The sequence below is a fragment of the Gasterosteus aculeatus genome, chromosome 1 (assembly GCF_964276395.1).
Source record: "Gasterosteus aculeatus chromosome 1, fGasAcu3.hap1.1, whole genome shotgun sequence".
Classification (NCBI taxonomy): Eukaryota; Metazoa; Chordata; class Actinopteri; order Perciformes; family Gasterosteidae; genus Gasterosteus; species Gasterosteus aculeatus.
Genome location: NC_135688.1, coordinates 5,348,704 through 5,362,426, shown reverse-complemented (window position 1 = coordinate 5,362,426; position 13,723 = coordinate 5,348,704). Strand labels below are relative to the sequence as shown.

Here is a 13,723-nt window from a genome sequence, read left to right as displayed (position 1 = left end):
CTTGGATTTTTTTTCACTGCATAGAAGCCTCAATGGAAATGGGTTACAAATCTACAAATGAGCGAATGAGAGCTGTGGTGACATAAAACACTCGATCAGGAATTCTTTGGTGCATAAGCCACATGGTTATCACGCCATTTCATGGGGTTTTGCTTCGTAGTCGGTGAATCTTATATTGTTAATGAGGGACCCAATCAAGCCACGTGGTTTTACTCCCCATTCAAGTGGTCTAATTTATGCAGCCTATAGAAGGGAAACAATGTTGATCCAATGACTATCTGACAATGGGGCTACGCTTGTAATGAATTATTGAGCCCTTTCCTCGTCTGCTGCGTCTCGGCCGTTACATTAGAGAAGGATGTTTTAAAGACACACAATCGCTGCTGCTTTAGCAGTTCGCACACAGAAGCGGTTCACAGATAAGTCCGATCTGATGGGCTGTGATATCGTTTAGAAGCTTTTCATCATCAGGAACAGGGAACAACTCTGGACACGCTCTGCAGCACGTCCAAAAACACACACGTTCAGGGATAGTCATAGTCGTATAGACGCACACACACAAACCTAGCACCAACAAATATATACAAACACAAAATAAATAGAGACGCATTAGCAGACAGAATCTAGTGAGACAAATGCTTCTTTTTTTTTACAAGCATTCATACCTGCTTGATTCCAACGCGCAGTAGATCTCCACCATGTGCAGAGATTTGATTACATTTACTCGTGGGACGCAGCAAAAAAAGTCAGAGCCAGCAGATTTCCTGGCCATCGGAGTGCACGTTGGGGAGACGGGCTTTTTGGGACGCAATCAATAAATCCTACGCTGATTCAACTGCTGATGACCATAGAAAGGCTCCTCCGGGGAATAGACAAGCCCGATTTCGCGAGCATAAAGTCACTACTTATTGCTGTGTTATAATTGTTATCACAGTATTGTCTTATAGTAATAAATGAAACCGAACAAAAACAAAATAAAACACTATTTTTCCCTTTAAGGGATTTATTTTTTACAATAAAAAGTATAGAACGGAGAGTGAAATGTCCGGTTAGGATCAAGGTTCTATAAATAAGGATCGACTATAGAGACGGTGAGAGGAAGAGACAGAAGCAGCTGCAGCCTTTCAGAGAGCAGAAGGGGTCAGAGTTCACAGTCTTTTCACACATAAAAGGAAAGTGCTTTTTCCATTTATTCTTATACTACCTTAACATCACTTTGAACACATAAGCCACCAAGTATTCTTTGTTTATTTATTTTGTTTGTCTAAAGAGCAGCTGTGGAGGTGTTTTTGGACAAGATTTGTTGTTGATGTATTATGTATGTTAGTGTGATCTATTTGAATTAAGAATACTGAATGTCCCAAAGGAACAAGGTGAGTGTTTGGCATTTGGGCGGCATCGGCCATCACAGCAGCTAAATCCAGTCTCCCTGCTGTGTGACAACTAAATCCCGTCAGGGGTCCATAAATGCCTCCAGCTCTTTGATTCAACCGTGAGAGATAAAGGCGAATAAAAACAATCTTGAATGAACTTTAACAAGGTGACCTTTGCTGAAATACAATTACCGTAGGTTTACAAATCCAAAACAAAACTCTTTCCGAAGATCCACACGAATGTTCAACTCTACACCGACAGCTACAGTATCCACCAGATGAGCTCTGAATTAGTCCATGTATGGAATAAGTACACTGCTTCCCCGACTCCGGCCAAATGCTCCGTGCCGTTTTGCACCCTTTCTTCAGCATGTGTGGGACGGACAGTGGCAAGGAAATGGGTGTTAAAAGGAAGGCAAGGTGGTGTTTCACACACCATCAAAGGAAAGCACCCCGTTGGCCGCGCGTATCCGCTCTGCCATCAGCGCAGGAGCTCCTCCAGGTTTCATCATCACAGCAGGTCATGACCCCCTGCGAAGGGGTCGGCGTGGCTGGAAATTGGGGTTGCTGGGAATTTGGGGTTGCTTTGATTTCTACACCTCAGAAATGAGGATGGGGAAATCATTTCAGCACACCTTTTTCTAGATTTGGCCACTTGAGGTCATATCCATTATCTCCTGAGAGCGAATGCATTGATGAATTTCTGCCTTCAATACGTTCTGTGTTGTATAACCTTTTTCTTTTTCACACCATGGACGATATGACTTTTGTATAAGACACTGGGGACTGTTGTACTCCTTAAACACTTCATGGCCATACTCTTCTATCTCTGGAGCAACAATGTGCTCAGGATAAACAACGTTATATTTAATCTTATCGTATCTTCTGTCAATAGTGATTTATTGTATTGCACCTTCTTTAGGTCCAGTTTGCTGTTTGGTGCAAAAAAAAAAGCTCGTCCATTAGTTTATTCAACAGGTTTCAGCATAATTGTACTGATTTTTATTCAAAAAGTATATATTGTATTTAGAGATCACAACAGGTGACAGTTTATATGACGTCTTTAAAGATGTAAGAGGGGACTTTTAACCGTTGTCCTAGTTTAATTTTCTACAACTAAGCTACTGTCATGAATTTAACTTGACTGAGTAAGATCCTGAATTTGTTTCATATAATTCTCATGTATTACATTTTAGCAGGTCAACAGCTTAACTGAGACGTTACACAGTGGATCTCATGGCTGAAGCTCATTATTTAAACTGCTTCCCACAGGCAGCTTTTAAGGGTTAACAGCCCGCAATTGGTGAATATGTTTCATGGTCAGAAATATTTGTATTAATGGTCTCATCGTAGGGTTTAGGGGACATAAATCCCTCGGTAGGTTTGTGTCCGCCAGCTATTTGGTTCATTGGATTCTAAAGGATTGTGATAATTAGGCTTCGTCAAAGTGCCATCGCAAAAACGCACACATTCATTAACAGCTAATGTCTTACAGGTAATACCTACAACACGTTTGTTCCTTGAAGACACCACAGTCTTTTTTTAATTTAATAAACCAAACTGAATGATTACATTTCTTTTAAAACTGTTTTTGCTTTTACAAATTAGTGGTAGATAACGCATACAGGAGGCATGGCCTCGGGGGAAGCGATAGCTAATAAATCAGCGCAATACGGGTTAAAGAGTTTTCACATGTAAGCAGAATCCGGTAGGAAAGCAAAGCCAACAGTGAAATAAAAAGCTGTATTCTTCTCAATTGCAGTAATGACCTTTGGGCTTCAACCATTGGGTAAATGTTGCTTTCCACATTAGCGGTAAAGTTCTCTTCCCAAACAGCATGAAACATGCATGGGAATTCATGAGAAGAATATCCCTGTTATTCTGTTCGATTAGCAGCTACAAACAACTCAACCTGGAGCCGAGAGGTACTTTATTACGACGCTCTACGTGTTAAAACATTGTCTCGTTTCAGCTTTGATGTTAAAACAATATAGAAACATATGTGGAAAGAGGTAGAAGGAGAATGAGTTCATCTCAATCGTCGATTGAAACATTATTTGGGGGAATTTATCTATTCTTTTACCTCCATCCAATCTTCACTCTCTTCATCTGATCCCATCTCACCAGCTATCACGGCCGTTAACACACACACACACACAATCTCCCTTTAATTCGTCTGTGCTTACTCAAGTCTCCCTTCCATCGATCTGGATATCAATAGAGACTGTTTATTTACAGGGTGTGTTGGCACAATTTTCTAATGTGTGTATATTAGTGAGCAATTATGCGTGTGTGTGTGTGTGTGAGAGAGAGAGAGAGAGAGAAAACAGAAGAACACAAATTAAGATTTAAGGAGATCACACAACACATAGTGACTTTTAGCAGCGCAAGAATCTGATGTAACCGGATGCACATCAGAAAAACTAAATAGAATTAAACAGTCAACAAGCATGTATTTTTTCATAAATTAGCACATTGTCTTCACAAACAGAAATAACACGAAATGAAGCCACAAAACGTCCACCAAGTCATATCGCACAAACACATTAGACAAACCCACACGACTGCAGCTTTGGCCCCTGTTCACGTTTCCATGGAGACGAAAGTCAATTATATGGCTTCATATGGAAACACACAACCACAAGCACTCTGAACGCACACTATGCAGATACAACATGTTCACTGCAGCGTGCACAAACTGGACGTTTCTCCTCCTAATTAAACGGCGTCGACGACCACGTTCCTCGTCAGATACAAAACGCAAGTTCAAGCTCCAAAGACATTGATTTAGATTAAGAAAGTTTTAACCATTAGTCAAACAACATGATAAATGTTGCTCGACTATTCCTTTAAAGGACAGATGTAATCAGCTTGATGCCCCGCGTGTTGTTGCGTTATCATGTTTGCATTTTGTGTGTATGTGCGTATGAAACAGGCGTGCGCGACATCGGCCTCGGGGCCCGGTTAGGTGATTGTGATCACGCCCGGGAACCGGAGGAACTCCACGCCTGTTTCCCCCCAGCGGGCCCCACTGCTCTCTGAGGGAGGGAAGGGGGAGAAAAGCGAGAGAAGGAGGAGAGAGATGAAGCTGAAGAACAGATACCGAAAAGAGTGTGAGGACGGCAGGAGACGAGGCGAATTGAAAAAGGACATCAAGGGGAGGACAGTGTGTGTCCCGCTTCACACTCACATATTCCCTCACAACCGTGCATTAAAAATACACATTCTGGGACAAGCGCACAAATAGTTAGCAGATTGCTGAAACTGAGGATTTGCTCAAAATAAGCAAAACATGAATACACCCAATTAATAATACTTCTCACATCCTCCCCCATCTCTCCATCTTCTTTTCATCATCCTAAATAATTTCCATACATCCTCCTCAATGTAACTCCTCATATCGCCAGCAGGAATGTCGACCCTGTTGAAAAGTGATGATAGAGATCATTAGCTGCCAGTAACATCTGCATCAGACTGGATGTTAACATTTTGGTTGCAGTATATGCAAAAGATCAAAGCACAGTTGTGTTAAATTACAACACGGTGAAGTCCTCGGGGGGGGGGGGTTGCTATGATTAATGATTTCTTCTAGTCCACACACCTCGAACATGTTTCAAGACGGAGATCAGAAAGAGAAACTCTCGACTCTTCACAGGATTTCCGAATTTACAAGAGAGACGGAAAGAGGGGAGGGCGTGAAGAGAGAAGAGAAGTGCCTTCAAATAACTGCTTCTTCTAACTATTGGTTGAAAAAAGCAATGAGCACGTAGATGCTTCCTCAGATACAAAAGATCATAACACGAGCATGTTCCTTGCTGAAAGTTGTTTATGAGCAGCAGCTGTACAAATAGCTACGATGTATCCGTCGCACTGCGGCTCACGGCCCTTGTTCTCTTTATTTCATGTCTCCACGTCCCAACCGGCTCTCAGGACGTGGAGATCTTTGGATGGAAACCACGCGGGTGTTCTGTTGCTAGTTAGTAAAATAAGTGTAACGCTGTTCATCTCGTGATTGATGCCTAGAGAATGACAGATAACGGCTCTGCTGAAACTATCTTCTGCAGGCCTATAATCTTTTACTGGCCTCAAGTCAAGAGAGCAGTAAAGATCGACCAAACGGATCATCCATGATCATCCACTGACACGTGCATTTTGTTCATGACGGTTTATTTTGATTCATGGGCGGCAGTGGATAGAATTAATTTCCACACAGCAACATCTGAACCGCTAAGCCAATATCACAAAGAAATATAACTGCTGGAGAAGTCTGCGTGTTTGAAGAGTTTCCGTAATGAAGTTTGGGAAGCGACAATTATTTTTAATTAGAATACTGCACATTCATCAAGCTGGTGGGAAGCACTAAAAAAACACCAGTAAAGGGTAAAATCAATGATTAACTCTCTAAGTTGCCCTGAATCTCTATTTCTCCTTCTGTCTTCTACGCTGCTGGGCAGCTGGGCAGCTGGAGAGGCAGACAACATTCGCAATAAATCCACTGATGCTCACTTTGTTTTTGGCTGAATAACTCTCCTGCCAACTTGAAAAGCAATCCTAGCACTTCATTTAATTAAACGCAAAAGTGAGGGAAGGAACGCACTGAGCGCATTTAAATGAAGACCATCCCGTTGTCCTCAACCCTAAAGCCAGAGAAAGCTGCACCGCGCTGCTGGGATCCAATCAGAGCAAGATGACAGTTATCTTCATTCTGACTGTTACTTCAAATATTTCACTCAGCAACGCACAGGGAGGTTTTAGTCATTGTTATTCATTGCTGGCAGATAAAAGGTACAAACTAGTTTCAGCTGCAGACCTGCAGACTATAATTAATATTACTATGAATGTCTTTCCGGACGGCAGAGCTGACAGCCGTGGACGCAGAGGCACTGTTGGCTATTCTGTCGCCAGGTACACATAGTCTGCATGTTAGTAAGTACATGACGGGCCTCTGTAGGGATTTAAAGTGTCATAGATTCGACACTTTGGCTTCCTCCTTCTCCTTTTACCATCCGTGACTTATGTCAAAGCCCACAAAGTTGACGACAGCGCTGATGTTTGTAATCCACAGGATTTAAAAGGTAGCAGGCATGTGAATGTTTGCCTAAATCTTAACATTGAAAAATATAACCTTCTGCTCTGTGCTCCAAAGCAATACTAAAGACAAATAAATATATGTTGTGTTAATGCAAAGAGCCTTTTAAATTCGTTTGTGGCATGACTGAGCCAAGGACATGATTACCATGGCAACAAGCAAATATAATGAGTTGGTCAGGGCAGCTCAAGGTATTTGTTGTGTGGTGGATTTGAGGAAGACCAGCAGACACAAATAATTCTGACCTTTAAGCATCATCATCTCAAATGTTATGGGATATAAATATACACAAGAATTTGTTGTTGTTTTTGAAAGTGATCACCAGCTTTTATTGTCCTGGCACAAACAATCAAAGCAGCTTTCCACACAGTGATGATAAACTGAAACCATTTGGGTCTGTCACATATACGCACAGTGCACCTTCGCACCTCCCACATCACACAGACTTTAACTTTAACAGCAGTCTCTAATCTGTCCCTCCTCACCAGTGCGCCGTGCAGGCTCTCAGCAGGCGGCATGCAGTCGCTGAGCGCCGTCTTCTGCCAAGTCAGTGTGCGTTTGTGAGTTTTCTTGTGCAAACGGTCTCCCAATATCCACAACGCCTTCCAGTTGTTTTATGTCAGCACATGTTGAAATGCCATCAGGAAATTCCACTTTCTTTTGACCGATTTTTTGTTTTCTTTTTCTCACATCATCCTGTGGTTTGTGAGCCTCTGTTGACGGACTTTTTTATATTTGGCTTTTGCTGTTTGTGCACTGCTTTGTGCGTTTCACAGTCACTGGTCTCTGGCCTCGACTGCTGTAAGCCGTTAAAATGCCTCCCAACCCCCCACACTCGCTTCTCTCCAAACACGGAGCAGCGGTGTTAGCTGTTATGAAGCAAAATATTGTGTGTGAGATATTAACCCAAACATTCCCACTCTGAGAAATGTGTGTGTGTGCATCTTTAGGCACGGTACGTTTCACTATTGTGCAGATCAGCCGTGTTCTGTCAACGTGGGTTCAGCCGGAGATGAGTTGGTAAATTGCTGCTCACACATAATTTGGTATTGAAAAGAAACCATACGGAGAGGCTTTAATGAATGTGATGTTCTTCTGAATACAAGATAAAAGGCAGAGGAGCTGTTTTAACTGCACTGAATAACCTAAAACGGACTTTACATCTTCACAAACCTGTGCTGGAATTCTTAAATACTAAACAGGTAGAATAAAGAAAGCGTAGGCACATTTTATTCAGAGGACTGTAAAATGTGTCGAAGTATATAGACAGTTGCAAGGAGGTTTTTTTTACCTTTATCATATACAACTATTGTTAATGCAAATGCAAATTAAACCTTTTGGTAAAAAACATTCAGTCAGATAGACTTTTCTTTTTTGGCGGGAAATTGGTCAGAACAAACATTGAGTGTTGGTCAGTCTCTGCTTGACTGATTTTGCTGGAATAAAAACAATCCAAATGTGATGAAAAGAGGGGAAACTTTAACTCAGTGGATAAAATGTGTGATTTGCCATTGAAAAAGGTTAGAAATACAATATACAATATTTGTGTGTATCGGAACATCGCAGAATGATCATATTGTGACTATAAAGTAATGATGTGATAATATATATCTCCTTTCACCTGTCGGACGGACTGATGCAGATGTTCTTTACCAAGTCTGGTAATGATTCTTTTTGAGTGACGGCAGGAGACTTGATATTCCACAAACCTTTTGTTTTGAGCCGTGATGCTGGATATGCAGAGAGTGGGTACATAAATACACCGTAATCCGGAATGTTTGCGCCGTATTAATATGTACAGCGATGCATTTACCACCCCGACCCTTCCTCACATGCACAAACCACTCTGCTGTTCTGCTGTGGTCAGAACTTATTAAAATTTAAATGATTCCTGCTCAGTCAAGCTGGCATGAGGCACCAGTAAACATCAGTCTATGAGGGAATACTGATGCAGTTAAAAATGTAAAAAACCATAAACTGAACATGGAGGTTAAAGAGGAGAGGAGCATCTTAAGGAGCATCATCTCAGACTCAGACCGATACCAAAGTTACACATTTTTTTTAAAGTCTAAAAGTCCTTTGTCATAATGGTCTTTAGCTATTTATCCTCACAAACACAAGGTACGTTTCACAAGTCAAAAACACGAGGCCTCATGTGACTGTCGCGTGGTGGACGAAGCGCACACAGACAGCTACACACTGACGAGGAGAGCTGTCCTCGCTCGTCACGCTTTCACTGACAACACGGAGCAGATGGTGAGCACAAACCTGAGTTCACCTCCTGCAACAAAAAGACACCGACAGAGTGAGCGATGGACGAGAAGAGGCAGAGACTGTCTGTCTCATCCCGTAATGTCCGTCCAAAAGAAGGAAGGAGACAATGCAGCGCTGTGTGATTAGCGCGCAGACACACACACACACACACACACACACACACACACACACACACACACGAGCAGGTATCGTCTCTCACTATCTTTCTCCATCTCTTTTCATCCACACCTGTCTTCTCCCTACATCTTACCTCTCATTATTTCTAGAGCTGTGAGCAGAAACTGTAGCCCGGCCTCATTTATTGTCAGAGGCAATTTTCACCACCGTTGCTCTGCTGCTGAACTTTTAATGACAAACTGACAGATAGCCCTCAGTGACAAGACATCCTTTAGAGGAAGCTGGGTAGAGGAGTGCATGTGCGTCTGCGCGTGTGTGTGTGTGTGTGTGTGTGGTTTCATATGATAACAACCACGCTCACACCCTTTAATTCCTTTTTTCAAGAAGTGGATTCAAATCAACGTTGTTGGGTTCAACTCGATTCAGAAAATGTAAAGATGGATACAAAAATAAAAAAGATCAGTGGCAACAGTATATTATATTACACAAACAGCATCACTGTCAATGAGCCCTTCCCAAAAATGACATATATCAGAATGTGAATGTGTATTGAAGCATTCCTTATCACTGCCTGATATTCCGGTGCATTTCAGCTCACAATCATATGAGTAGGCATTAACACATCGCGGGTGTGACGAATAAATATATACATAAATGCAATATATTATATGTCCACGCTCTTATTGTGAAAACTACAAATAAAAAGGTTCTGAGCAGCCTTTGTCAAGGAAATTGAAAAATCCACTATGTTCCACTGAGTTCATGTGGCTTTTTTGCCACGTAATATTCAGGTCATGTGTGGAAATATGAAGGAAGAAAACAATGAAAAAAAAATTAATCACACGAAAAAAACACGCCCTCAGTGTTTGAATGTACTTGCATGAGAAGTTATTGACCGGACACGTTGCCAGTAGCAAATATTCTGGCAGGCCGAACTTCCCGAACATGAACCTCAGCAACATCATGACCCTCGGCTGCAACGTGACGTGAGTTTGCATGGGATCAGTCCAGCACACTAACCCTCTTAGTCCTCACCACATATTGCTCGTTTCCAGGATGTTAAATGTATGTATCCTTAGCTATTACCTTCCACGGCAGACCTAAGAGTCTGTGAGCTGTGTCTGACGCCGCTGTAGTATTGTGGCAGTGTCAGCGCTGCTCAATAAACCCTATCGGGAGCCATTACAGGATCTCTCATATGCCTTTCGGTTCTCTTCATAAAACCTGATCAATTCCTCCCAGGGGGGCTGACACCTCAGTCGATCGCTTCAGACAACATCGGCATGCCATGCAGGTATAAAGATACAAATCGAGTGTCTGCCACCAGTCATTGCAAGCATGTCTCTACGTTATGAGAAAGTCAATGCAAGGGCAAGGGTCTTTTGGGATTCTTCTACCTCTGCAGAGCTAAGTTCTTTGTTTGTTAGAAGGAACATCTGATTCCAGCTCAAAGTCACCTGCCATGAGCTGCTCTGGCGGTGTGGTGTCGCCTCACAGCAAGAAGGTCCTGGATTTGGAACCTTTCCATGGAGTTCTTCACGTGTCTCTGCGTGGGTTCTCTCCAGGTGCTACGGCTTCCTGCCCCTCTCCCCTTCTGGACTGTTGTTTCCAACGCGGCGCGACGTGGCACGGAGCCACGGCCTGCACGCCGCTGACCCGTTTCCAAGCTCTCCTTACTGGTCAAGCTGCGTCTCAGCCCACTTAGATTACATATAGTCTAGACTAATACAGCATATGTGACGTGATCCCCGTATTAAAAGTGAGTCCAGGACTTCCAGTTTGCTGCTGAACAGTGTTGTGGAAGTCCTTTTGAAGAAGAAATTTTATAAAACATCACAACATAAAGAACAAGTATACTTTTACCAAGCATTCTCTTTTTATCACAGCAGTCCACAGAACTTTCCTGTGGCATCAGCTACAAATGTTAGTCCTAAAACAACCCTAAAATGTATTATCTGTCACTATCTCTTCACTACACACAACACACTAATTTCATTTCACAGTGACCAACAGAGCATGAAAAGAAAGTAATGGCACCATATTCTATCCGAAAGACTCACAGCCCGAAGCCATGGGAGTCAAACACAGAAATCCGCTGAGCAAAAGCACCGCTGAGGTCAAATCCGACTCAGACACTCTGCCCACGCTGCAGACCTGTCTCACCCAACCGTGGACGGGGGCAGAGGAAGAGAGGTTCTGGACGATAGAAAAGTGTTTAGGCGTGTGGGAGCGGAGCAGAACAGTTCTGTTCAAAGCCTTCGAATTTAAGTATGTGTGTATGAGAGACTGTGTTAGGGCTGGGCGGAATGGCCAAAAATCCATATCACGGTATTTAGAAAGATTCTGACGGTATCCTGGTACATCACGATATTTAGAAAGATTCTGACGGTATCCCGGCATATCACGGTATTTAGAAAGATTCTGACGGTATCCCGGTACATGACGGTATTTAGAAAGATTCTGACGGTATCCTGGTACATGACGGTATTTAGAAAGATTCTGACGGTATCCCGGTACATGACGGTATTTAGAAAGATTCTGACGGTATCCCGGTACATCACGGTATTTAGAAAGATTCTGACGGTATCCTGGTACATGACGGTATTTAGAAAGATTCTGACGGTATCCCGGTATATCACCGTATTTAGAAAGATACTGACGGTATCCCGGTATATCACCGTATTTAGAAAGATTCTGCTAGTATCCTGGTACATCACGGTATTTACAAAGATTCTGACGGTATCCCGGTTTATCACGGTATTTAGAACGATTCTGGCGGTATCCCGGTATATCACCGTATTTAGAAAGATACTGACGGTATCCCGGTATATCACGGTATTTAGAAAGATTCTGACGGTATCCCGGTACATCACGGTATTTAGAAAGATTCTGCCAGTATCCTGGTACATCACGGTATTTACAAAGACTCTGACGGTATCCCGGTAGATCACGGTATTTAGAAAGATTCTAACGGTATCCCGGTAGATCACGGTATTTAGAAAGATTCTAACGGTATCCCGGTAGATCACGGTATTTAGAAAGATTCTAACGGTATCCCGGTAGATCACGGTATTTAGAAAGATTCTAACGGTATCCCGGTATATCACGGTATTTAGAAAGACTCTGACGGTATCCCGGTATATCACGGTATTTACAAAGACTCTGACGGTATCCTGGTATATCACGGTATTTAGAAAGATTCTAACGGTATCCCGGTATATCACGGTATTTAGAAAGATTCTGACGGTATCCCGGTATATCACGGTATTTACAAAGACTCTGACGGTATCCTGGTATATCACGGTATTTAGAAAGATTCTAACGGTATCCCGGTATATCACGGTATTTAGAAAGATTCTAACGGTATCCCGGTATATCACGGTATTTAGAAAGATTCTGACGGTATCCCGGTATATCACGGTATTTAGAAAGATTCTAACGGTATCCCGGTATATCACGGTATTTAGAAAGATTCTAACGGTATCCCGGTATATCACGGTATTTAGAAAGATTCTGACGGTATCCCGGTATATCACGGTATTTAGAAAGATTCTAACGGTATCCCGGTATATCACGGTATTTAGAAAGATTCTGACGGTATCCCGGTACATCACGGTATTTAGAAAGATTCTGCCAGTATCCTGGTACATCACGGTATTTACAAAGACTCTGACGGTATCCCGGTAGATCACGGTATTTAGAAAGATTCTAACGGTATCCCGGTAGATCACGGTATTTAGAAAGATTCTAACGGTATCCCGGTAGATCACGGTATTTAGAAAGATTCTAACGGTATCCCGGTAGATCACGGTATTTAGAAAGATTCTAACGGTATCCCGGTATATCACGGTATTTAGAAAGACTCTGACGGTATCCCGGTATATCACGGTATTTACAAAGACTCTGACGGTATCCTGGTATATCACGGTATTTAGAAAGATTCTAACGGTATCCCGGTATATCACGGTATTTAGAAAGATTCTGACGGTATCCCGGTATATCACGGTATTTACAAAGACTCTGACGGTATCCTGGTATATCACGGTATTTAGAAAGATTCTAACGGTATCCCGGTATATCACGGTATTTAGAAAGATTCTGACGGTATCCCGGTATATCACGGTATTTAGAAAGATTCTAACGGTATCCCGGTATATCACGGTATTTAGAAAGATTCTGACGGTATCCCGATACATCACGGTATTTAGAAAGATTCTGACGGTATCCCGGTATATCACCGTATTGCTTTTTCAAGTAAACACATAAATTCATTGACCCCGAAAAGGACCGCTGGCTACCCAACCAGTTGTTTGCTGGCCAACTCGCTCGCAACTGGCCGGCGAGTTAGCTCGCTGGCATGTTAGCTCGTTAGCGTGTTAGCTTTTTGTGGCTGCTAGTGTTGCCACCAGAGGCAATACCAGCAGCAACTTTGCAATAAATTGTTTTCTGATCTAACTTACGTCAGATTTTCCAAAACCAAAAACCCTCCAAACAGACACACCTCTATTGGACACAATTGTGTTGGTGCATCTCTCGTTGTTCCTCCTGTATCGCTCTTTTCCGTGTTTTCATGTAGCAACAGGGTTACTTCTTATTGTGAGCTGTACCCAGCATGCAGTTCAACAGTGTAATTTTTATAAATGTACAATTATTAGTGCTACAAAACGTGCCGTGGTGTTTTACCCTGTTAAAGAGTGTTTGTTGTGGGTTATTCATTGTCGCTACAAAGTTATAACCATGACTCAATCTCAACACGCGTAAGACAAGTAGCTGCGACCGCTGGGCGCTCTGTGATGACGTGTAAAAATAAATTCTGAGCAACGTCGGTTGTTATGGCGTAACACCGTTCGTACCGGTATACCGCCCAGCC

The 13,723-nt window shown here is 42.5% G+C and overlaps 1 protein-coding gene across 2 annotated transcripts in view; it reads right to left on the bottom strand.

Annotated features, from left to right (window-relative positions):
• The window catches only part of kcnab1a (potassium voltage-gated channel subfamily A regulatory beta subunit 1a), a 62,991-nt gene that overhangs the window by 28,595 nt on the left and 20,673 nt on the right, over positions 1-13,723 (bottom strand). The window lies entirely within an intron of this gene.